This window comes from Mesocricetus auratus, unplaced genomic scaffold (assembly GCF_017639785.1).
Source record: "Mesocricetus auratus isolate SY011 unplaced genomic scaffold, BCM_Maur_2.0 Super-Scaffold_100007, whole genome shotgun sequence".
Classification (NCBI taxonomy): domain Eukaryota; kingdom Metazoa; phylum Chordata; class Mammalia; order Rodentia; family Cricetidae; genus Mesocricetus; species Mesocricetus auratus.
In genome coordinates, this window is record NW_024429191.1 from 56,555,011 (window position 1) to 56,582,021 (window position 27,011).

General features: G+C 42.5%; 1 protein-coding gene across 10 annotated transcripts in view; it reads left to right on the forward strand.

The window, feature by feature from the left end:
- The window catches only part of Fam222b (family with sequence similarity 222 member B), a 56,416-nt gene that overhangs the window by 16,499 nt on the left and 12,906 nt on the right, over nt 1-27,011 (forward strand). For 2 of the 10 annotated variants that reach the window (XM_021231165.2, XM_021231168.2), the window contains exon 1: nt 9,872-9,894. The exons of 2 other annotated variants lie outside the window; for them this stretch is intronic. The gene's annotated coding sequence lies outside the window, so the exon portion shown is untranslated. Of the gene's footprint in view, nt 1-8,542; nt 8,770-9,062; nt 9,317-9,871; nt 9,895-27,011 lie in introns of those variants that run through there. 6 more of the 10 variants (XM_021231166.2, XM_021231164.2, XM_013118382.3 and 3 more) reach the window with 6 other exon arrangements.

The following is a 27,011-nucleotide window of genomic DNA, read 5'->3' on the forward strand; positions in this document are numbered from 1 at the left end:
GAGATCCGCCTGCCTCTGCCTCCTGAGTGCTGGGATTAAAGGTGTGCGTCATTCCCTCCCAGCATAGTGCCTGCTTTTAGCCTCTAAGTCATTTCTCTAGTCACTCATTTATTTATTTATTTTTTTAAGAGATGGTTCCTTTATGTAGCTCTGACTGCTTAGAACTCTGAGTATAGATCAAGTTGGTCTTGAACTTGTGACAGTCCTCCTGCTTTATTACCTCAAATGCTGGGGCTATAGGGGCATACTGCCATATTTGATCCCCCCTCCTCCCTCCCTTCCTTCTTTCTTTCCTTCCTTCACCTCAGTAGTACCTAACCATGTATTGAATTTCTATTGCGTTTTGTGTGCTAGTGACCTGTGCTTAGCATTTAGAAGATTCAAGCAGGAGCATTGTGAGTTTGGGACCTGCTTGAGGTGACTGGAGAGGTGGTTTAGTGGTTAAAAGCACTGATTGCTTTTCCGGATGACCCCTCTTCCTATCACACACACAGTGACTCAAAGCCACCTGTAATTGTAGTTCCAGGAGTCTGAGACCCTCTCCTGGCCTCTGAGGGCCCTGCAATCACATGATGCACAGACATATAGGCAGACAAAACACCCATACACATAATAACAAATAAGTAAACAACCCACTTGGATGCCATAGCAAGAACCTGTCTTGGGGGAGGGATGATAAAGTCTCTGCTGTCCTGGAGCTTATATTCTAGTGAATGAGAGTAAACAGACAACTTTTAAAAATCAGCAAATGATACTCAATAGCTGGTTGTGCCCCATCTTTAATCTCAGTGCTGGGCTGGACCCCTATGAATTTGAGGCCTGCCTGCTCTGTAGCAAGTTCCAGGTCAGCTACAGCTGCATAGTGAGAACTTGTCTCACAACCACATACTCTATAGAGGAAAAAAGAAGGGTGTGGTAGAGGATGAACAGACAGCTTGTTTAGGTTGAGAGAACAGCTTTGAGAATTTGATGGTTACCTTCTTCAAGGCTTTGCAGATCAGCAGAATGCAGTGTAGAGCTCCTAAGGAAGAATGGGTGTGACAGACTGAGGGAGCGGGACTAAGGGCAGTGTGGTTTGGAGAGTGGTACAAGATGAAGCAGGCGGGGCCTAGGTGACAGGTTTGAAAACTAGTGTGATGGTGTGAATGAGAATGACCTCATAGACTCACATGTTTGAACTCTTGCTTCCAAGTTGGTGGAACTGTTTGGGGAGTATTAGAAATGTGGCCTTTTTGGAGGAGATGTGTCACTGGGGTGGGCTTTGAGGTTTCAAAAATGCAAACCACTTCCCAGTTTACCTCAGTCTCTCTGCCTCCTGCTTGTGGATCAGATGTAAGTTCTCAGCTGCCTCTCCAGACCATGCCCGCCCGCCTGCTGCCATGCTCCCCACAATGATGTCATGGATTCACCCTCTGAAACTGAGCCCCCGTGTACCTTTCCTCCTGTAAATTGCCTTGGCCATGGTGTCTTAACACAGCAGTAGAAAAGTAAACTAAGACAGCTAGGGCATACTTTTTCTTTGGAGGTAGGAAAATGGTATGAATTAACTTGTGATTAGAAAGAATACTATTGTTGGGCTGGAGAGATGGCTCAGAGGTTAAGAGCACTGGCTGCTCTTCCAGAGGTCCAGAGTTCAATTCCCAGCAACCACATGGTGGTTCACAACCATCTGTGGTGAGATCTGGTGCCCTCTTCTGTTGTTCAGGCACACATGTAAGCAGAACACTGTATATATAATAAATAAGTAAAATTTTAAAAAAAGAATGCTATTGCTGATGTATGAAAATGAACTGTAGAGGGCTCAAGACTAGTGAGAAGGAGAAGTTACAAACCTATACTAAAGCCGGGCGTTGGTGGCGCACGCCTTTAATCCCAGCACTCGGGAGGCAGAGGCAGGCGGATCTCTGTGAGTTCGAGACCAGCCTGGACTACCAAGCGAGTTCCAGTACAGCTTCCAAAGCCACAGAGAAACCCTGTCTCGGGAAACCAAAAAAAAAAAAAAAAAAAAAAAACAAAAAAACCAAAAAAAAACAAAAAAAAACAAACCAAACTAATTCAGACTAGAGTTGAGTTGATGGTGAATTGGATGGAGTGATGGTAGAAAAGTGAGACTTAGAGTCTGTGTGTCTTTGGAAATGAACTTGATGGGGCCTGATTGGGTATCATACCTGAGGATGTGGGGCAAAAGAGCAATAGTGGATAGCTTCTAAATCATTGTGGGGAACTAGGTGAGTGAGTGGTGTTGCTCTTCATTGACAATGATAAAACTGGCAGAACATATTTGTTAAGGATTTGGTTTTAGTCATTCGAGATTTAAGATGCTTGAAATAGATAGTTGGATGGAGAAACCTGGCATTTCCAGGGAGAAGTAGGGGCTGGAATTTAAGACTGGAATGTTCTCAGCATATGGAGGAATATGAAGTTACAGAATTAAAATCAGGAGAGTACTTAAGGGACTGTGGCTAGAGCAGAGAAGCTTATGAAAAAAAAAAAACAGTAAGAAGGTAGAAATCCAGAGAATGCCTTTGATCCCAGCACCCAGAGCTCCCAAAAGTCCCGAGGCCAGGCTGGTCTACGAAGTGAGTTCCAGGACAGCCAGGGCTACACAGAAGCCCTGTTTAAAAACAAAACAAAACAAAAAAACAAAAAAAACAAGCAAACAACAAATGAAATCTAGGGAAGTTTTACATACAAGTCAGATAAAGAAGAACTTCAGAACACATCTAGGCTCCCAGCACTTAGCTGAGGCAGGGAGGTCATGAATTCAGGCCATCCTGAGACATGGGTTGGGTGGGGTGTAGCAGAAATGTTTTACAGGAAGGAGTAGTCAGTTGTGTTGGATGCTATCAAGGGTCAGATAAGAACAGAAATATTTGAGGGATTTAATAACCCGGAGGTTACTGTGACTTTATCTAAAGCTATAACTGGAAGGGTGAAAATACAAGTCTGAATGTGCTGGATTTAGGAGGAAAATGAAGCATGCATTTAACTTTTTTCATTTCTCATAAAAAACAATGACATTTTTGTTTGGAAGCCAGGTCTTCTCTCTTTTTATTCAGTAGTGCCGAGGATTAAACCCAGACCTGCCATGCTCAGCAGGTGTTCTTTCACTGAGCTGTGTCTGCAGGCCCCCACTCCCTGCATCTGTTTAGTGTTAACCACAGTGTATGTATGTGGGCACTCATACACATGAATTGGTGTTTGTGTGTGTTTAGGCTTGAAGTTGAGTTGGATGTCTTCCTTGTTCTCCACACCCACCCCTCATCCCTAGCAGGGACTTATAATGTAGCACTGGCTGACCACATAGGTCAGGAACTCACTGTGTAGACCAGGCTGGCATCAAATTTACAGAGACCTCCCTGCCCCTGCCTCCTGTGTGCTGGAATTAAAGACATATGTCACTTTCCACTTTTATGTGAAGGTCTTGGAGATCTTGTTTTCTACCTCTTGACATTTTAAATAGCATTCTTCGTTCTGAAACTCTCATGTCACCTGGTGGTGATGGCCTTTAGTGCCAGCACTCGAGAGCAGAGGCAGGTGGATCTCTGTGAGTTCCAGGTCATTCTGGTCTAGGATAGCCAGGACTGTTATCCAGAGAGACCCTGTCTTGAAAAAAACAAAAATCTGTCATTGGAGCTATGAGCAATACAACTAATACGCAAATGAATTTGACTGTAAGGGTTAGGTCCCTGGCCTTGGGAAAGTAGACAGTCTTGACCTTGGCCTTAGAGTGCATTAGTTTTCTCAGCTGTCAAATAAGGATAACAAGACCACTTTAGGTCACTCACAGTGTGTGGTTGTGAGGTATGACTATTAATGAAAATAATTTTAAAACACTTTTGCAAGTTCAAGTGTGATTAAATGTTAAATAATAGTGCTTTATTGGGATGCTGTGAAAATTAGCAACATGATGTCTGTTAGAGGCTAAGTTCATTTTGAGAAAGGTGATTCTTTTTTTTTTTTTTTTTTTTTTTGGTTTTTCGAGACAGGGTTTCTCTGTATTATCTTGGAAGCTGTCCTGGAACTCGCTTTGTAGACCAGGCTGGCCTCAAACTCACAGAGATCCGCCTGCCTCTGCCTCCCGAGTGCTGGGATTAAAGGCGTGCGCCACCAACGCCCGGCGGCTTTTTTCTTCTTTAATGAAAAACTGCTTGCTTGGTGCTGTACTCAAGCTCTGTTTGATTTTGTGTGTGTGTGTGTGTGTGTGTGTGTGTGTGTGTGTGTGTGTGTGTGTGTGTGTGTTCATATGCTTGGTGACTAGAAAGAGACCATGGTCAAGCCTACTGGCTTTAAACCTGTAAGTTACTTGGAAGGCAAAGACCTTCCCACCTTGAAGGCTAGGCTAGACTATAAGGCCAGCCTGGGTGTCTCAAAATAAAAGGTAAACAGAATTGAGCATGTGACTCAGTGTAGAGTGTGTATCTAGCATGCATGGAGCTCTACAACAGTCTGTTAAGTACATTTGCTTGCTTTCCTTTTCATATTTATTTTCTTTTATGTGTATGAGTGTTTTGCCTGCATGTGTTTACGAATACCATATGTGTGTCTGGTGCAGAGGTCAAAAGAGGTTGTTGGATCCTCAGACCCTAGAGTTTCAGATTGTTGAACTTCATTGGTGGTGATGAGAACCACACCCTGGTCTTTTGCAAGAATAAGTATCCTTAACCACTGAGCCATGTCTCTAGGTGGGCCACCCACTCATGTTTTTAAAAGGGTCTCTCTGGTCTAGGCTGGCCTCAAACTCCCTGGTAGTTCAAGATTACCTTGACTTGAGATCCTCCTGTCCCTTTTATCTCAAGTGCTGTGATCTTACTCAGCCTTTGACCTTAATTATTTTTTCCATGACTTAACACTTCATGCTCTTTGGATAGTTTCTCTTTTTCTTCCTTACATTATTCTCTCCTGGCATGTAAAAATTCTTTGTATATTGTTGGCATCAACTTCTTAATAAGCATTGCAAATACCCTTTTAGGCTATGAATAGGAAGTGAGAAGGCAGCCTCTTGCAGCAAATGCTAATTCAACATGGTGTTTGGTTAAATTAGTTGCTTGCCCTTGGTTATTGGAGCATTGGTAAGCTTCTTTTGTTTCTCTTCTTTCAGAGACACATAGAACAGCTCCTTCTGTCTGAAATAAAGTTTGGCTCGGTGTTGGTTATAATTTGCGTTTTCTGGCTGGCACAGCCTTCTTTTTGTTTTCTGTCTTCTGACAGATTATAGGATTGTGGGGAAACAGCGTCCAGGGCTTTTTCAGGAACTGTGCCATTTTATCTGCAGGAGAAGCCATTGGCTTTGGCACTAAAGAAAATTGGCTCTGTATTTAAAGATGCCAAATCATGCTTGATTCACAAGTTTGCTGTCTCATTTTGTGTATGTGTGTGAAACTTTTTTAAGATGTTGGCTTTTTTCTTTTTCTACCATGTGCTACCCCATCAGTATGAGCAATTAACTAACAACTTACCCCCAGCTCCCCACCCCATACATACACAGCCCAATCGTCCTAAACCACACAAGTAGGGACCTTCTGAGGATTAGGGGACTTTGTACCACACAGTGTTCCTTTTGATCACCTTATCAGACTTCAAGCTTTTATTCTGGTTAATGTCTTTTCCATGTAGTCTTAAATATTTAGTTGTAGAAATGATTTGCCAACTAGGGTGTACCTTTTGTTTATTTGTTTTGTTCTGTTTTGAGGCAGGGTTTCATTTTCTTACTTATGCCAGCCTGGAACTCACAATGTAATCCCAGGCTTTCCTTGAACTCAAATGTCTCCTCAGTTAGATTTTTCTTTCTTTTTTTAAATTTATTATTATTTTTGAGACAAGGCAGATAGACCTGTCTTTTCTGAAACTCACTCTGTAGACCAGGCTGGCCTCAAACTCAGGGATCAGCCTGCATCTGCTTTCTGAGTGCTGGGATTAAAGGTGTTGTGCCACCACAGTGCTTGGGAGTTAGAGACAGGAGGATTTCTGTGAGTTCAAGGCCAGCCAGGGATACATAGTGAAACCATGTCTCTTAGACAAAAACCAAAAACAGTTAACAAAAGTGTCTATGGTAAGCTAATCGTTAGAGTACTCGTTTTATGACTTGGGAAACTCATGGAAATTCTACTTGAGCCTCCACAGTGCTGGGATTATAGTCATGAACCACACACCCAATTTACTATTATTACTAGAGAAATTTTGCTGGGATTGCTGGAGAGATGGCTCAGCAGTTAAGAGCATTGACTGCTCTTCTGTAGGACCTGGGTTCCATTTCCAGCACCCACATGGTGACTCACAACTGCCTATAACTCCAGTTCTAGGGAACCCAATACTCTCAGACATATAGGCACAACACCAATGTACATAAAATAATAATAAATTTTAAAAAAAGTAAAGAAAGAAAAGAAATGTTCCTGGATACTGAGGAGACAGAGGCAGGCGAATCTTTGTGCGCTCCAGGCCAGCCTGGTCTATAAGTTGCAGGCCAGCCATGTCAGCATATGAGATCCTGTCTCAAAAACACAATAAAACAAAAGAGCACCCCTTATTTATTTATTGGGAGGGCATACACATGCACAACTGCTGCATGTGTGGAGGCCAAAAGACAAGTTGCTGGAGTTGGTTCTCTCCTACCATGTGTATACTGGGGTCAAATTCAGGTCATTAAGGCTTGTTGGCAAGCACTTTTACCCACTGAGCCATTTCCCTGGGCCTCATTTGTATTGTTATTACAGGGGTTTAGTAGCATTGTTTGTTTTGTTTTGTTTTTGGTATTATGGAGCACAGTAATTTTTTTATGTGTGTGAATGAGTGAACAAAATGATTCCCAAAGAAAGGTATAGTTCATGGATTTTACATGTCCTTCTAGATGTGTCTGTGATGGAGGATGACTCAGTTGGTAAGTTGCCCTCCCAGCAGGCATGAGGGCATGATCTAGAATTCCCAGAATTCACCTAAAAAGTAGTTCCAGCAACAGCAGAGCTTGGGCAATGGGGTAAAGACAGGTGGGTATGTGAAGTTCATTGGCTGGCAGAGTAGCTGGATCGGTGAGCCTCAGCTTCAGTGAGAAACCCTGTTTCAGAAAACAAAGCAAGTGCTGAAGAGATGGCACAGCAGCTAAGAGCACCTGTTACTCTTACGGAGCACCCAGGTTTGGGTCTCAGCACCCACATAGCAGCTCATAATGGTCTGTAGCTCCAGTTCAGATGATCTGACAGTCTTCTGGCCTCCTCACCAGCCACACACATGGTGCGTTACATACATGCAGGCAAACACTTACATTAGGTGGCCCACAAGTGCCTGCAACTCCAGTTCCAGGGAATCTGGTGCCTTTTTCTGACCTCCAAGGGTACTTGGTGCTCATACATATACTCAGGCACATACACAAAATATAGTAATGGAGGAATGACACCTGTCACCCTCTAGCCTCCATATACACACAGACAGAAACACAAGCTAGTTTCTTGTCAGGTTATACCATTTGTTACTGTTTTCTTTTATTCCAGTCTACTGAGCACTGTATTTTATAAGAATATATATACGTTTGCATGCTAGCCAGATGTTCTACCACCAAGTAGCATTCCTAAACCTTACTATTTTTGGATTTATTTAATTATTTTTGAGACATGGTCTTTATTTTGTAGCCCTGGCTGTGTTGGAACTGGCTATGTAGGCCAGGCTGTTCTCTAACAGAGATAGATCCACCTGCCTCTGCTCTCTGAGTGCTGGGATTAAAGGCGTGCACCATTATATCTGAGTTTTTTTTTAATTTTTACTTTTTATGTGTATGGGTGTTTTGGCTGCATATATGTATGTCTCTGCGTGGGATATGCCTGGAGTCTCAGAGGCCAGAAGAGGGCTCTGGATCCCCTGGAACTGGAGTTACAGATGGTTTCGATCCATCATGTGGGTTTGGGGATTGAACCTGAGTCCTCTGGAAGAGCAGTCAGTTCTCCTAACAACTGAGCCATCTGTTCAGCCCTTCCTCTTTTTGAGAAAGACTTCTTCATATGAAGCCCTTTGGCTGTCTAGGACAGGGCTTATTGCATCATAGACAAGCATCTTATCAGTCAAGCACATCCTCAGGAACCCCTTTTGTTTTTGTTAAATCAGCTCCATCTATATTGCTCCACTACTGCCCAAGAAATTATACTGTACTATTTTTAGCATATTCCATCCCAGCCACAAATGGGTCCCTAACACTGGCATTAGTGATTAAAGTTTGAGTATAGACTTCCAGTTGTACAGTGTCAGTGTTGTTTAAAGAGATATTATGTGTGTAGTTTTAAGGAGACCTGGTTCTTCTGTATCTTAATTATACTGAAATCTGATCAGAAAGTTGTCATCTCAGGATTATTGGATGTAGATGCTTTGAATCTGATACAGGTTTAAGCCAACTTTATTTTTGCAGATTTCCCTCCTCCCTAACTCCACCAACTTCCAGGCACATACTTTCTCTGTACTCCCCCCCAGGTGTCCCCCCCCCGTTTCCTTCTGGGAAAGCAGGAATTTCCAACAGGTAAAATTAATGTAGTTGATTTAATACCTAAACCCACCGTTTTGACGGAATGCAGTTGATTAGGCTAAGTAAAGGAAGGTAAAGCAAAGAGGGCCTGGAGAGCATCCCTTTTGTGGTTGGGTGTCTTCCGGTGGCTAATTGGTTTGGAAGTCTGAAGCGTTCTGGCAGGAAACACCTGAGAGCTGGTCACTCTTAAGTACCAGTACGAGAGTGGGTGGAGGAGCAGGAGAGGTGGCAGGCGCGGCATCACCTGGACCAGCTGCTGGAAGGTAGGTTCTCAGTTTCCGTGTGGGCACCCGGAGAGATGGGGGCAGCGCTAACAAAGAGGAGCCCGGCCGGGGCCGAGGCCGCGGGTAGCTGGCCTATCCCCGGCGACTGACCTCCCAGTGGGCCTCCCCAGTTGGCTGTGTGGCAAGTCGCTCTGTTGGTTCCTTGCCTGACGATTGGCTGTGTAGACAGGAGGGAGCTTGCAAAGAGCAGGGATGGAGTTGAGGAGGCGGGGCTGGCTTCCGGCGGCGGAGGGGAGCGAGCCGGAGCCGGCTGGGGAAGGGGGTGTCGGCGCACCGCGGAGTGCAGCGCTCTCGGTGAGCCTGGCACCCGAAGTAGCCGTCTCCCCTTCCCCCTGCCAGAGCCGCTTAGAAGCCCCCTCTCTTCTGTCCTCCCTGGACTGGGGCGAGCAGGGCTGCACTGTCCCAGGCCGGCGGGGCGGAGCCCGGAGCCCCACTGAGCGCTGCAGAGCCAACCTCACCTCCTGCCCAGGGCGCAAGGTGTGTGTGTTTTTCCTAACGCCACCCGGACTTTAGCCGACTTAACCTTGTAAGAAAGGGGGTATGGAATGGGAAGTGTGGTCTCTGCGTCTTATCGCCTTGTTTTTATTTTCCAGTTCTACCTTTCATCCTTTCTGTCTCATCTCACCCCTGCAGCTGGCTAAGGAGATTCAGGACACTTACCTCTTTTTAACGATGTGTATATGTCGGCCGCGTAGTAAATTGCACAGATGGAAAAAAGAGCCCTTTTCTTGTGGTATCTGATGCAGTAAACCGGCGGGGAAAAGATAAAACCCAGGTGTGGGTTTTTTAAACTATAAAGACTCTGCGTTCATTAATGCTGCCCTTATTCTCCTCTTGGGGTCGGTCTTAATCAGCATCAGTAATCTTAGAGGAGGAGATCCTGGTGGAAAGAGGGAGCAGCCCTCCGGCCTTGTTAGTTAGAAGCAATCCTGACAATTGTTAGCGATTAACTCTGGTAAAGTCTTTTCCCTGAAAACACTGTCACAGGCTTTGTGTATTGGCTCAACCGTATAGGAGAAAGAGCCAGAGGGGGAAAACTTACCTTCTCGCTGAACTTGAAGGCTTTACCAGCTTCTCCTTTTGCTGTCTCTTTTATATTCAGAGGTTAGTGATATTCATGAATCTAAAAGATCTAAAAGGGGTTTATTTCTATCACAGAAAACCAAAGCTGGGTTTTGTTTTTGTTTTTGTTTTTTTTTTTTGGTTTTTTGGTTTTTTGAGACAGGGTTTCTCTGTGGCTTTGGAGGCTGTCCTGGAACTTGCTCAGTAGACCAGGCTGGTCTTGAACTCACAGAGATCCGCCTGCCTCTGCCTCCCGAGTGCTGGGATTAAAGGTGTGCGCCACCACTGCCCGGCCCAAAGCTGTATCTTAAAAAAAAAAAAAGTTTAATTTGTTTGCCTTTTTAAGGGTTCTCCTCCTCAGTCTTTATTAATTGACTGGCTGTAGCATTGCAATTTAGATGATGTTTATTTTTTGAGTTTCTTTGCTTTTGTAACTTATTTATAAGAGGAACTCTATAGTTCAGGCTCAGGCTGGCGTGGACTTCTCACCATCCAGCTTTAGCTTCTCTAAACTGGGAATTAACAGGTGTGCACCACTGCACTAGACTTAGATCCTTTCTGCTATAAATGGGTCTCTACAGCTCAAATTAGAAACTTATTTACATATTTTAAATAGGAGAGTTATCAGTTGAAGGTAAAATACCCAGAAATTACAATACTAGGAACAAAGAGTGTGCTTGTTGGATAGCAGTGTTCATGGTATCTTTGTTACAGTTTTGTGTAGTCCTGGTTCTGGTTGGCCTGGTAGCCAGGTTGGCCTAGAATTTACAGCAATCAAACCTGCCTCTGATTCCTGTGCTGGGATAACAGCCACCATCCCTGTCTTGGCATCTTTAATTGTATTTTCATTTAATTTCTTTTTTTTTCTCTGAGATAGGGTTTCTCTGTGTAGCCCTGGCTGTCCTGGAACTTACTCTGTAGATCAGGTTGGTCTCAAATTGACCTGCCTCTTCCTCCCAAGTGCTGAAAATAAAGACATGTGCCACCACCACCCAACTTAATGTATATTTTTAATCAAAGATGTTTGGGACCAGTTTTATCTGTTGATTAGCAGAAAGCTATTCGAGCAGAGATGAATACCAATTTCTTGACAACATTTTGTTACAAATATTAACCAAAACAATTCATTTATTTTAATAATCCAGGTTTAATTTCCAATGGTTGTTGTATTTGGAGTTCAGTTTTGAAGATCTAATTGATGTCACACAGCTGTGTCACTGTCTTAGCTTCATGAGTAATTTTTCTTGATATTTATTTTATCTCTAGCCAGTCAGGAACAATTGGGGTGAGAGTCAAGTACTATGGAAAATAGAGGGCTTGGGATGTAGTTTAGTTGGTGGAGTGCTTGCCTAGCATTCAAGGGGCTCTAGGGAGATAGAGGAAAAGAAAAGATTAGAACTTCAAGACTAACTTGGGCTACATGAAACCTTGTCTCAAAACAAGAAAAATAGAAATGATGGGACAGGAAACAGCTCATTTATGGAAATGATCTTTTTGTCTCCAAATATGCATATGTAGACACATGCATGCACAAATACATATTTTATACACATAGTATTTCAAGCAGTCTTAGTATAGAATTATCTACAAAAAGGAATTTACAATAGTCCTGTGTTGGCTCTGAGGTTTTTCATTTATTATGCTTTTATCCCTAAAGTCTGAATCATGTTTAAATTGAGAAGGGAAGAGGACCCTCCAACTGTGTCTTACCTAACTTGTCCGTCCCCCCCCCCCACCTTGGCTGTCCTGGAACTCACAGAGATACACCTGCCTCTGCCTCCCAAGTGCTGGGATTAAAGGCGTGTGACACTACCACCCAGCTTCTCCAGTCCTTCTTTACCTTAAAAGTTTTTTTTTTTTAGTTTTCTGTGTATAAATGTTTTGTCTCTCTCTGTGTGTGTATATGTCGACAATGTGTGTGTGCCTAGTATCCCTGAAGACCAGAAGAGGGCATAGGGTATTTGAGTCAGGATTTCATATTGGACCTTGCTGATTCCAGCAAAGCAAGCTTCCACCTGCCCTCCTAGATCTGCCTGCTTCTGCTGCCTGGCACTGAGGTATAGACATTCCCTACTGCATCTGTCTTTTAAGTGGATATTGGGGACCCAAATTCAAGTTTGTTGTTGTTTGACTTTATTTTTGGTTTTTTGTTTTGTTTTGTTTGTTTTTTGAGACAGTGTCTGGTGTGTGATTCTGTCTGTCCTGGTACTTGCTCAATATGTAGACCAGGATGGCCTGGTGGAACTCAGTGCCTCTGCTTCTGCCTCCAAGTGCTGGGATCAGAGGTGTGCTTCATGCATGGCTCCCGGATTCACATCTTTGTGCTTGTGCAACAAGTAATTTACCCAGTGAGACATTTCCTCACCTCTGGCCTCGAATTCCTGATCCTTCTGCCTTAGACTACGAAAGGCTGGGATTGTAGCTTTTCCTTACTATATTAATTTTGCAGTGTAGAGGGCTTCCTGCATGTGGGCAAAAACACTTTGCCAGCTGACTTACACCTCCATATCTAACATACCTGTTTTCTTGTCTGGTTATACAGTCAGTAATTTACATGGTACAGTAGTTAGGGTTCCCTAAAGAATTTTTCCCAGGAGGCAAGAGGCTATGTATAGAACTACTAATGGGTGTGTCTACATTTGTCTCCAGGTATCATTTAAATGGCTTGGAAACTCAGGTTTATCTTCTTCAAGGAAACAATTCTGCAAAGCTTTAACTTACAGAGGCAGTGCTGCTGAAGTTGAAGTGACTCATTGAGTTTTCTTTAGCAGGGTGTTTATATCCATTCTGTTATCTCTGTGACTTGCAGCCTATAATGTAAGAAAAGTGGCCTTATGTTCTCTTTAACGGGATACTTTAGTCTCATCGTGTCTGAAGTGTAAGGTGATCCCTTGAGAAAGTGAAGGAAGCTTTGGACCCTTGACTTTCTTTTAATTCCCATAATAATCAGCTTGGATGTGATAAGGTTTGGAACTGGGAAAAACTTACTCAAGGTAAGAAAATATTAGAGGTAAAAAAATACCTGGGAATGCTGCCTTAGAGTGAGGCTTACATAGAGACAGAGAATGCATTCGCATGTCGATGTGTCTGGTGCCAGTTCTTAGCTCTGTTAGCCATGTGTCAGAGCCAGTCTCTTGTTTTTGTTAGTGTTTTTGGTTTTGAGACTGGATTTCTCTGTGTAGCCCTGACTTTCCTGGAATTCATTCTGTAGATCAGGCTGGCCTCAAACTCATAGAGATCCCTCTGCTGGGATTAAAGTCATGCCCTGTCATCAATGTTGCCACCAGGTGTTTTTTTTTTTTTTTTTTTTTTTGGTTTTTCGAGACAGGGTTTCTCTGTGGCTTTGGAGGCTGTCCTGGAACTCACTTTGTAGACCAGGCTGGCCTCGAACTCACAGAGATCCGCCTGCCTCTGCCTCTGCCTCCCGAGTGCTGGGATTAAAGGCGTGCGCCACCAATGCCCGGCTTCAGGTGTGTTCTTGATGAGGACCAGAACTGACTTTCTAATGATGTTGCCTTTTAAGAATTCTTCTGTGTGTGTGTGGGGGGGGGCTGGAGAGATGGCTCAGAGGTTAAGAGCACTAACTGTTCTTCCAGAGGTCCTGAGTTCAATTCCCAGTAACCAGATGGTGGCTCACAACCACCTTGAATGAGATCTGGTGCCTTCTGCTGGCATGCAGGCAGAAGATTATATACATAATAAATAAAATGTTTAAAAAAAGAATTCTTCTGGGGGTGGTGTGGAAGAATTATTTATTTACCTTTTTACACATATTACTCCCAGTTCCTTCTCCCTCCCCCCCCAAAAAAAGTATTCTTGTCCAGCTGGGTGGTGGTGGCGGTGGAGACTGCACACACCTTTAATCTCAGCACTCTGGAGGCAGAGGCAGACAGATCTCTGTGAGTTTGAGACCAGCCTGGTCTACAAGAGCTAGTTCCAGGACAGCCTCCAAAGCCACAGAGAAACCCTGTTTCTAAACCACCCTCCCAAAAAAGAATTCTTCTTGCTGATTTACGAAGCAGGGGGGACTGAGATTGCTGAGTGGTTAAGAGCACTGACTGGTGGCTGGAGAGATGACTCAGAGGTTAAGACTGCTCTTCCAGAGGACCTGGGTTCAATTCCCAGCACCTACATGGCAGTTAACAACTGTCAGTAACTCTAAGATCTGACACCTTCACACAGACATACATACATGCAGGCAAAACACCAATGCAAAGAAAATAAAAATAAATAATTAAAAAATTATGGTCTTCTAGAGAACCTGGGTTCAGTTCCCAGCTCTCATGGCAGCTCAGAGCTATCTGTAACTCCAATTCCAGGTCATCCAACACCATCACACAGATATGAATGCTGGTAAAGACACCAGTACATATAAAATAAAATTAAAATAATTAGAAAAAAAATTGTGGAGTGTGTGTATGTTTTGCAGTGCCTCAAAATAGCCAGTCTGCCTGCCTGTAATTCTAGCAGTCAGAAAACTGAGGTAGGGTGATAAGTTTGAGACTAGCCTGGGCTACATAGGGAGAGTATAAAGAAACATGTAATTAATAAATTAATCAGGCAAACAACTGACCATAGTGATAGATTTCACTTGAGCAGGAATTTACTTTGGGGTCGGGTGGTAGATGAGGTTGCTCTGTGGTATTAGATCACACTGTTTGCATCTCTTTGGTTTTATAGCTAGTGGACCGTGAGCTAGTGTTCACTTTGGAAATAGGACAGAGTAAACAGTTGAGGGTATAAATAATGAATCTGCTCACTGAGTCTTGATAGAGTATGAGAGATTATCTTCAAAGCTGATCAGTCTGTCGGTGGAAAGGGAAGAGGCCACTGAATTAATTACCTAGACTGTATTTGTTACCGAATGTATTATGGAATTGCTAGAGCTATTCAAAACAAAGTTACCTTTCAACTTAAATTATTATTTTATGTGTATGGATGTTTTGTTTGCATGTATATCTGTGTACAATGAAAATGCCCAGTGTCCTAAGAGGCCAGAAGAGGGTGTTGGAGCTGGAATTGGACCTACAGAGGGTTGTGAACTGCCATCTTGATGCTGGGATTCAAACCCCAGGTCCTCTGGAAGAGCAGCCACTTAACCACTGACCCATCTCTTTATCCCCCACCTTCGCATTATAATTATAGACTTATTTTTTATTTTTTCATCCAAATCAAGTTTTTTATCTACTCTTTAGAATGCAAGCCTTTGCTTCCTTCCCCAAACTTGTTTTCTGTGAACACTGAGCAGTCTTTTGTTTAGCAAAATCTTAGACCTCTTCTTAATGAGGAATTTCATTATTTGTAAATGTATGAAGCAAATGAAAAGGGCTGGATCTATCTCAAAGGAGTTCATATCATACTTCAAAATTAAATGTGTTTATAATTGTATTAACAGGAGCTGGAGAGATGGCTCAGAGGTTAAGAGCACTGACTGCTCTTCTAGAGGTCCTGAGTTCAATTCCCAGCAACCACATGGTGGCTCACAACCATCTACAATTTCAATCTGGTGCATGCCTTCTTCGTCTGGCATGTAGACAAACTGTATCTGTAATAAATAAGTAATAAATAAATAAATCTTTAAAAAAATAATTGTATTAACAACTCAGAATAGGTTAAGCCAAGTGTTTCTTTAGCTCAAGAATCATAGAAAAATCCTCATTTGAAATTATTTAAAGATAGGGATATACTCAAGGGAAAAGCATATGCTTAGCATCCCCAAAGCTCTAGGTTTCATTCCTAGCACTGCAAAAAAAAAAAAAAAAGTCAACAAATAAAAAATATTCCCCCTGAGATGCTGTTTTTATTTCTCTGGTTGCCAAGGGAATCCAAAGATCTGGACACTATTACTAATCAAAAGAAGAAAGAAAAATTCACTGTGAGATGTTAAAAAAAAAATAAAGAGAAGAGCCGGGTGTTGGTGGCGCACACCTTTAATCCCAGCACTCAGGAGGCAGAGGCAGGCGGATCTCTGTAAGTTCGAGACCAGCCTGGTCTACAGAGTGAGTTTCAGGACAGCCTCCAAAACAATACAGAGAAACCCTGGAGAAAGAGAGAGGGGGAGGAGAGAGAAAGCCATGAATTTCAGGAAGGGAGCATTGGGCTGATTAAAGCGAAAACCACAGTTGACCAGGTTTGTTACATTGCAGCAGCCTGTATGTACCTGTAGAGGCCATCCTTACCAGCATGGGCGGGGTTATAGCTAAAGCTTCCTTTCTGCCCGTGACATGTCGGTTCTTGGTTATTAATTGTTTGTACAGAAAAGCAAACCACTGACAAAACTATCCAAAGAAGTTTCCAGAACGATAGTTTCCTTATGTTATGTGTATGGATGTTTTGCTTGTGTGTATGTCTGTGTAGCGTGTGCATGCCTGTACCCACAGAGGCCAGAAGAGGGTGTTGGACCCCCTGCACCTGGAGTAGCAGATAGTTGTGAGGCACCTTTCTGAGATAGAATCTCACTATGTCACCCTGGTTGGCCTGGAACTAGTGTACACCAGCCTTACTTCTAAATCAGAGATTCCCCAGCCTATGTCTCACATATGCCAGGATTGAAGGCACCTGACCCCTTGATGTTTCTGGAGATACTGGGACTGTGCTAGGTACTTTACAATTACAATCTAATTTAGTCATTTTAGTTAAGGTAGGTCTGCTTTGCACTAACTTTTGTGGGGGAGAGTATTGAGGCAGGGCCTTATGTAAGTCAGAATGGTGTCCTGTGGGGTCTCAGCAGAGACAGGCAGTTCGTTTTACACGGTTCAGTAGCAGCTGTTGGTTCAAACTTTGGGAATCTGACCCTGATTAGTTTATTTTAGGTGTATTTAAGCACAGCACAATTTGGTGAAAAATTTCCTGGTGGTAAATAACTCAGTTCTCCATGCACAATAAAGCTTATGACATAGCTGGGTATAATAGTGCATGCATTTAATTCCAGCACTGGAGAGGCAGAAGCAGGTGAGTCTTTGAGTTCAAGGCTAGCCTGAGCTACAAAGTGAGTTCCAGGCAGCCAAGGCTACACAGAGAAACCCTATTTCAGGAAAAAAACAAAAAGCAAAACTCCCCTTCTCCCAAAAAAAGAAGGTTAAAGCATGACTACACTGAAACTCTGTAAAGTTTACATATAACATCTTCCATAAAGATAGGTTCTATAGATTGGCAAGCTCACAATAGGGTCTGGGGTAGGATCCAGTGTTGCCACAGATAGTGCAAAGGTCACCAGGCTGTTAACCACATCTGACCCCAGCCTTCTGGGTGGTAAACAAGTTCTACATCTCTTCCCTTGAAGAGTCAGCTGTGTCAGTGTTTACCATTCCTAGATCCCCTAGTGCTTACCTGTGATCACAAGAACCTCCTTGCCTCCCACAGAGTGCAAGTGGATCTGTGGCAGAGCCTAGCTTCGCATTCCTTATCTCTCTTTCTCTGGCTTCCATGTGTTGGGGTTATAATCTAATACAACCATGCCTGGTTCTGTGAGGTGGTGGGTGGTGCTGGCTGTTGGGGTCTTTCTATATAGCTGTGGTTATCCTGTGTCTTACTATGTAGACCCTGTTGGCTTCTAACTCAGACCTTACCTGCCTCTGCCTCCCAAGTGCTGGGATTGAAAGTGTGTGCCACTATATAGTCTGTTACAATTACACCTGACATCTTTTTTTTTTCCTCCTTTTTGACAACTTTGTTCACGTTTTCACCAATTTGTTTTTGTATTCCCAATATATAATATTGCCATAGCACCTGATACATGATAGGTCCTTGGGGAGCATGTGTGAGTGAACGGTGTCTTACTAAATGTGTTTGTTTCAGGCTATTTGCCTTCTCTACCTGTGTTACAATTTCTAGAACCCTCACTTGTAGTAAGTTTTCTTTTTTTGGAGACAGGGTTTCTCTGTATTGTTTTGGAGGCTGTCCTGGAACTAGCTCTTGTAGACCAGGCTGGCCTTGAACTCACAGAGATCTGCCTGTCTCTGCCTCCTGAGTGCTGGGAGTAATATTTTTTTTAGTATCTCAGATGTGATTACACTTTTCTTTATTTCACATCAGACAATCGCCCTCCCTTCATGGAGAATTTTGTTTAAATGCTCTGTAGCTGATTGATTATTTATATATATATATGTATATGAAATATAAATCATACCTATATATTTAAAGAATAGAAAAGGAAGATTAATTCAGTGTAGCCACCACATTGGGAAAAGGGCAGAGATCTGGTGATCCCATAAATGCATCATTGGTCCTGAAGTGAGACTTTTTCCAGTCTTGATTGAGATGTGGGACAGCGAACCATTGGCCCATCATTGTCTCTAAATTTGTAATCTCTCTCCTGGAGAAAAGACTTTCTGTGCTGACTGGCCCAGGCTTTCCCAACTTCCTCTAACCCACTGCTAAGTGTTGGTTTAGAATTTGTTCATTTCTACCAAACTGGTTAAATTTTTCTACTTTTCCTTTAACACCTCAGTTTTGAGGTAGAATTGTATATGTCTGAAGCAAACACAATGAAATGGATACAAGTAGGAACTCAGGCTGGAAAATATTTAGTTAATACCAGGTAGCTGTGTATAAGATCATTTTTTTCCTCGTAACCTCTTGGCTTTAGTTTCTTCTTGAAGGGCTGGCACAATCAATTTCATCTTATGGATTTGAGACAGAGTCTTGCACTAAAGCCTATGCTGGTCTCAAACTTCAGTTTCCCAAGTGCTAGTACAGCAGGCAAGGGTTGCCGTGCACAGCATGGTTTCATTTAAACTCCTACCACTCCCTCTCTCATCTGTGAACAGTATTCTCTAAAGACATTGTTGATTAACCATCTGCCAGTTTGCTCTTCATTTCCCATGGCACTAGCGTCAGATCTGGGTCTCAAGTTCATTCTGTCTGTCCTGTAGGCAGTGTCTTAACATCTTAGAAAACGTTGGTTCAAGATCCCTTTGCAGAAGCTGCTCTTGCATTAATTTTTAGCATGAGTTGTATATAACATTGTCAGCACTGTCACGCTCCTGACTGCTGATTACATAGTTAATGGATGACTAGAAAAGCAGCTGGAGGGATGGCTCAGGGGTTAAGACCACTGACTGCTCCTCCAGAGGACTGGGGTTCAATTCCCAGCACCCAAATGGCAGCTTGTCACTGTCTGTAACTCTACTTCCAGGGGATCCGACATCCTTGCACGGACAAACATTCAGGCAAACCGCCAATGCACATAAAAACAAAAAGGCTTTAAAGCAGTTTCCTCTTTAAGTGTTACAGTGAAACCTACTACTTTATATAAAATTTAAAAAAAGAACAACCAAATTTTAAGTGTATTTTGAGAATCTGTTATCTAATTTTAACTCGAGGATATTTTTATTTCATTTTATTCTTTTTTTTAAACAAAGATCAAAAGCTAAAAAAAAAAATTTGGTCAGTTGTAGTGGTGCATGCCTTTAATTTCAGCACTTGAGAAACAGAGGCAGGTGGGTCTCTGTGAGTTCCAGGACAGCCAGATCTACATAGGGACACCCTGCCCCAAAAAGCCAAAATAATAATGATAATAATTAATAATAATAATTCCATTTTTATAACAGTAACAAGATGGAATTCTTTTGGTTTATAAAATACATTTTGTGTATTCTTTGGCAATTTTCTACATATGAACAATGTATCTTGATCATGTCCACCCCTAATTCCCCTCTTTTACTCCTCCATCTTACTGCTCCCATATATCCCCAGCAGGCCCCCCTCACCTCTTCATGTTTTCTTCCTTTTTTAAAGCCCTCAGCATCCAATTAGTGTTGCCTGTTGGAATGCTTACTGATCTTGTTGAATTGATCTTGGGCGGCTACCATGGTTGCAGAGCATTCATGAGTGCACTGGAGTGACAAGGACACACCTGGTTGTGACCAGATAATGGTATTTATTTGCATCACTCCTCTCCATCTTCTAGTGCTTACATCTTTATAGGAACCCTTTTCTGTGATGATCCTTAAGCCTGCGGGGGTGGGGGGGGAGCTTGATGTAGATGTACTGCTTGAGGTTGGGCATTCGATATACTTACTCTCAGCATTTTGCCTAATCATGAGTCCCTCATTAACTGCTGCCCATTGCAGAAGAACCTTTCCTGGTGGAGGTTGAAAGTATGTGTGTATAAAAACAAAGCATTTAGAAGTCAGTTTGACATGTCTGTTTAGCAAGACTTTTTTTTTATTTAGTTTTTACATTCCAATCCCAGTTCTTCCTCCCTTCTCTCCTCCCACTCTCCCCCTCCCATCTGTTCCTCAGAGAGGATAAGACCTCCCCTAGGAAGTCTGTCACATCATCTGGTTGAGGCAGGACCAAGGCACCTCCCCACCTCCCGCACCCCTGTGTCTAGTCTGAGCAAGGTGTCTCTCCATATAGAATGGGCTCCACTAAGTCAGTTTATGCATTAGTGTTAGATCTTGGAACCACTGCCAGTGGCTCATATTTTGTCCTGGTCACACCATTGTCACCTATATTAAGGGAGTCTGGTTCAGTCTTAGGCAGGTTCCCCATTTGTCAGACCTGAGTCAGTGATCTCTCACTAGCTCAGGACAGCTGATTCTGTGGGCTTCCCCATCATGGTCTTGACTCCTTTGTTCATATCATCATTCATTCCTCACTTTGGCTGTACTCCTAAGCTTAGTACAGACATTCCTTTTTTTTTCTTCTTCTTCTTCAAGACAGGGTTTCTCTGTGGCTTTGGAGGCTATCCTGGAACTAGCTCTTATAGACTAGGCTGGCCTCAAACTCACAGAAATCCACCTGCCTCTGCCTCCCGAGTGCTGGAATTAAAGACGTGTGTCACCACTGCCTGGCTTAGTAAGAAATTCTTAATAGGTTACCATGGGCTTGTTACCAGGCTTGCAATACCAGTCCTGTTCCCTTCTATGGAGCTAGTCCCAGATTCAAAAGCATTGACCCCCCCCCAACCTTTATGTCTCCATTGTACAATGGGCATATCTTGCTTGGCTAGTTGGTGTTATAGAATGTATAGTCACCATCGATGACTCTTGTCCCTTGGGTGGCATGCATGGCACCTTACAGCACTATGGAAGCACTAGCCAGCATGGAGGAAGTTTTTAGGTCGATTCCACCTTGATTTTTCTGTCATGTAACCAAAATGTTTGTTAGCAATATGGACTTGCTCTCTAACGCTGATGTTCTACAAACAGCAGTAGCCTGTGTCTCAGGCCTCCTTACACAATAACTCATAGGTGAGATATACTGTGGTGGTTTGAAAGAAAATGGCCCCAGTGGGGTGTGGCACTATTAGGTGTGACTTTGTTGGATTAGATATGGCCTTGTTGGAGGAAGTGTGTCACTGTGGGGATGGGCTTTGAGGTCTCCTATGCTCAAGCTAAGCCCAGTGACACAGTTCACTTCCTGTTGTCTGTGGATCAAGATGTAGAACTCTTAGCTCCTTCTCCAGCATCGTGTCTACCTTACTGCTGCCATGTTCCACCATGATGATAATGGATAAACCTCTGAACTGTAAGCCTCCCAAATTAAATGTTTTCCTTTATAAGAGTTGCTGTGGTCATGGTGTCTCTTCACAGCAATAGAAACTGAGACATAACACTGTTTTTATTGCATTTTGAGACAGTATCTCTCTACATAATCCTGGCTGTTCTGGAACTTCTATGTAGACCAGGGGGGCTTGGAGTTTTCCAGGGGAAAAAGTAATGCTGAGTGTGTCTGAACATGTCTGTAACCCCAATATTCAAGAGACAAACCTGGGAGGGTTCCCTTGACTCTGAGACCAGATTGGACCAAGGAATAAGATCCTGTCTCAGTAAATAACAACAACAAGACATGGTCAGGAGGAGAGGACTCAGGAAATAAAAGGCACTTGCTGCCAAGTCTGATAACCTTAGTTAAGTCTCTGGGACCTACGTGGTAGGAGGAAAGAGCTGACTCCTCAGGTTGTCTCTGAGACTGCGTGAATGTATATACACGCACAATGTGTCTTGTCAATAGTAAACATAAAATTAATAATAAAAAAGAGGTAGAGGCCAGTTATGATGGCACATGCCGTTAATCCCAGCACTTGGGAGGCAAACGCAGGCAGAGAGAGCTGTGACTTTGAGGCCAGCTTGGTCTACAGAGTATTTGTGTGTTTAGTTGTTTGTTTGAGGCTAAGTTTCTCTGTGCAGCCCTCATTCTGGAACTCACTCTGTAGACCAGGCTGGCCTCAAACGCAGAGATCCACCTGCCTCTGCCTCCCAAGTGCTGAGATTAAAGGTGTGTGCCACCACCACTCATTTTTATTTATTTATTGTTTTAAACTCCTGTGCCTGAGTGGGGTCAGCCAGTTGTGATGTCTCATGCCTATAATCCCACAGGCTGCAGTGAAGAAGCAATAGAATCACTGCAAGGTCAAGGCCACCTTGAACTACACAGGGCTCTCAGTGCCAGCGTGTATGTGGGAGCCCAAGGAGACATTAGATCTCCTGGAACCGGAGAGTTACAGGAAGTTGTGAGCTGCCCTGTGGGTCTTCTGCAAGAGCAGTATGCACTCTTACCTGAACCATCTCTCCAGCCCCCTTATGTAAGTTTTTACTAAAGCATGCTGGTGCCACAGAGGAAATTTAACAGTTCTTAGCAAACTTCAGTTTTAATGGGGTTGACTATTGGTAAAAATTCATCTTTATCAGAAGAAATAGTGGCTAATGATTTTTCTCCTGGCTCAACACACTGGGCATTAGCTGGAATTGCTGAGTGATTTACAGTGGGGGAACCATGAGAGCAATTTTGTGTTTGTCCACAAATTACCATTAGTAGTTTCATTTGCTATCAGACAGAAGGAGCTGAAGAAATGGGCTTTTTGCCAATTGCAGCTTCCCTGCGATTAGGGCGTTAGTTCAATTATGCCCAATTAACTTTTATTGCGGATAGCGGTGATAATTACTTTGAGTCAGTTTTGGCTGCAGTTATCCCAAGGCTGAAGTATGAAGTTGATGGGTTTTAATGACCACTGTGACACAGTTCACTCCCTCCCTGCACTGCAGTTATTTCTTTGTCCAGACCTCTTTTATACAAGGGTCAGAATGTTATAGAAATCTGTCTCACATTTAAAACATACTGTCCTTCTTTTGAAGAGCTGTGTAGGATCATATTCTAAAAGAATCTATTAGGAACAGCCTTGATGTTTTTTATATTCTGAGATCATACCCTAGAGTTCACTTCTGCTTATCATGAGAGACTAGACCAAGATAGAACTAAGTGTCATTCTCAGCAGTATGTGCTAATTGTAAGATTATAGTAATTTGCAAGAACAGGCTGGTCTCTGGTTGTATTTTAAGTTCTGTCCTCCTAAGTACAAAGGAGAACTTCTTGATTGTTTTTAAATCAATAGAATTCTAAGGGTGTGCTTCCTTAGCTCTGTAGGCATGCTATTTATTGAAAGAATAAATAAGCCATTGCTTAGTAGGAAAAGAGGCATAGAAAGAAAGAAAGAAAGCCAGATGTGGTTATGTATGTGTGTAATCCCAGTACTTAAATGGTGGAGGCAGGAAGATGAGACTCTCCAGGTAATATTTTCAGCTGCATATTAATTTCAAGGCCTTTTTGGGCTACTTGTGAGCTTGTCACAAACTAAAGTGAGAATTCTGCTTCTACTTCCTAAGCCCTGGGTCCACAGAAGTGTGCCATTACCCAAAGTTTATAGTTTTTTTTTAATTACTAGATGGTTGTACCATTTCTGTATATATTTAGAAGTTGCTTGTATTTCTCCACCAGTGTCTTGTCCTTACCCTCTGGCACACATTGTGTTTCTATATAGATCCTTTCTTTTCAAGCCTGTTCATAAATCTTTAGCATTTATTCAGTTTCATTTAAGTCATTCTCTGCAGTTTTGATGAACAGCCTTTTTATGTGTAGTTTGAACCAGTGTTACTTACTAAATAGCAAAAATAAAAGTTTATAAATACTTCTGGGGATTTTATAAACCCAGTGGTATGCTTTGGTGAAACACTTTTCCTTTTTCTTTTTTGTTTGTTTTTTATTTTTGTTTGTTTATTTTTCAAGACAGAGTTTCTGAGTGTAGCCCTGGCCTCCTGGAATTTACTCTGTAGACCAGGCTGGCCTCAGCTCAGAGAAACGCTTTTAAGCCCAAATAAGTAAGATGCCTATGCACTAAAGCTTCATCATCTGTGATGATGCAGTGGGCTCAGAAACGTGACTGCACTCATCCTCAAAGTGGCATCTAGACTTATTTCCGAGTATCACCTTGTGATTTGTGTGCTCAGAATAGACCTTAACTTTCTGTAACCCTTCACACTTGAAAGTCACATTCTAGACTAGATGAGAGGCTGTCCTTTCTACAATAAGGGAGTGATCTGTGGAATTATGGCCTTTTGTACTTTAGTGCCATTGTGAGGAGGAGGAGGAAAGGAACTTCTATAGCTGATCTCCAAGCACTGCTTTGCCAGAGCCTGCCATTGCTAAGGTTATAAAAACACTTTTATCCATGTTGTGACCACAGTCTGTAAGGTTACATAGACTGAAGCTGTACTGAGGAACTTTTTTCCTTCATGAAGACAGTGTCTTGATATATAAACCAAGCTGACCTTGAACTTGCTTTGACTTTGTAGTGCTGGAATTATAGACATGTGCCTAGTGGCACATGCCTTTAATCCCAGCCCTTGGGAGGCAGAGACAAGCGAATCTCTGTGTAAATTCAAGACCAGCCTGGTCTACAGAGAGATCTAGAACAGTCAGGGCTACACAGTGAAACCCTGTCTTGAAAAACAAAACAAAACAATAAAATAAAACAAAACAACCTATCTGCCTGCTATCTAACTTGCTTTGCCTTCAGTCAGGGCCTACTAAAAGACTGTAGGTGGCACATGCCTTTATTAATGTGCCTGGAGGCAGAAGCAGGCAGATCAAGACCAACCTTGCCAGCCAGTGCTATATATATATCTCAAAAACAAAACAAAAAAGACTAAATACTCTAAAAATCTTCCAATTTCTATCACTTCTGCAGATAATTGGGAGTTTTAGTAGTATAGTGAGTGAAGTGGTAGAGTGCTTTCCTAGCAAACATGAGGCTCTGTAACAGCTCCTCCAGCATTACAGAACTGAATAGACAGGCAAACTATCCAGCCTCATTTCCCTGGAGACGATTGTTCTGTCATCTGGCAGCTTTTTGTGGCGTCATGTGGGACTAGGAGCCTTGAAAATAAAATGCTACATGATTGTAACCTTCATATGAATAGTTTGACACCTTCTGAAGGAAATTGTGGAGGACAGTAAGAATCCAGCCTGTCTCTTACCTTAAGGAAGAATATTCTCCTAGTTTCTGCTTTCCACTTTCTCTGGGGGAAAACCAACAGATTTTTTTTTTTTTTGATTTTTCGAGACAGGGTTTCTCTGTATTGTTTTGGAGGCTGTCCTGGCACTCGCTCTGTAGACCAGGCTGGAAACCAACAGATTTTTAACTGAGACATACACTTAGTTTTGCCATTACTCGAAGACTGGAGACATTTCTTAACCATGTACAATTGCGATCTTTTTTCCCCCCTTGTGTTTTTTGTTGTTGTTCATTTGGTTTTTTTGTTTTGTTTTGTTTTGTTTTTAAGGTAGGGTCTCTCTGTGTAGCTCTGACTGTCCTAGAACTTGGTGTGTAGACCAGACTGGCCTCAAATTCAAAGATCCACCTGCCCCTGCCTTAGAGTTTCTGGAATAAAGGCATGCCTGGCTCCATAGGCAGTCTTAACGTAGTTTTCAGGGCCAGGCAACACCAGAATTGCTTATAGATACTGCGTCATAGAGTTCACTGAATGGTATACATCTCATCATTTTCGGGATCTGGCATTTTATAGATGAGAAATATAAGGTGGCTGCTTTTTAAATTCCATAAACAAGACACTGGGTGATTGTTTACTCTTTGGGAATACAGTTCTGGTCACAGTTTCTCTTAGCTTACTGGCAGGAGGGCTGACTGTGACACTTGGAATTCCCTGTGTCTTGTTTGACCAATGGGATATTGATAATGTATGAACATATCAGAAATGTGCAATGTTCCTCATTTGGGGCTTGGCCCTCATTTCTGTTCTCATAATAAAAAGATTCTTCCCCAAATAATCATTGCCACTTACAAGTCTCCAGACAGAACACATTTATAGTGACCTAACCCAAAGGTGACCAGAACCTGGAACAGGGTTACCCAGCCAGTATTAATATTAACCAACCAAACCACAGTCAACTAAATAACACATGAGTGTAAGGGTAAATGCTTATTGGAGTTTGTCTAGTAGCACTGTTCTGACAGTAGGCCACTTGCATAAATAAACCTAAAAAGCCAAGATTTCGTTAATATTACAGTTTTTTTCTTTTTTATCTATGTTAGTATAGACACATATTGCAAAGTCTGGTGATGTGCCTCTGTAGTTGGTCATTTTCCTGGATTGCATGAGGGCCTGAGTTTGAACTCTAGCATTCCCTACACACAGGTTTCAGAACTCAAAGCTTATTATATGACATAATGAACATGTATGTAAGCCTGGGTTAGCTGCTTTCAACCAGTGTAGCTTGCTTATTTACATTTTTTGGGGGACACACATTTTTATCCAATGGAGATTAAAGTATAGGTAATCCAGGCTAACCTGGAACTTACCACCCTCCAGGTTTACTTCTGTAGTGCTGGGATTACAGGCATGCACCACCATGCCCCGCTCTAGAGATGGCCTTTGCTTTATTTTAGGTGTGTTTCCCCTATACCTGAGTTGTTTTGTGTTGTTTTTGAGACAAGTTACGTTCTGTATTTCAGGCTGGTCTGGAAGTCACAATTTTCCTGTGTCAGCCTGTTTAGTGCAGGGTTTACAGTGTGTGCCACCGTCTGTGGGGAGATTTTTATCATAGAACGGTGTTGAGTTTTATCAGATGATGATTTGTCTTTCATCTAATAATGTGGTTCATCTTATCTCTAGGTTTATATATGTTGAATCATCTTTCCATCCTTGATATAAATCCCACTTGGTTGTGGCAGATAATTTTGTGAGGCATTTTTCTGTATATGTTCACCAGGGATATTTATTTACCATGAGTGAGTGAGTGAGTGAGTGAGTGAGTGTGTGTGTGTGTGTGTGTGTGTGTGTGTGTGTGTGTTTTGTTTTTTTAAAGACAGGGTTTCTCTGTGTTATAGCTCTGGCTGTCTGTTCTGAACTCACTTT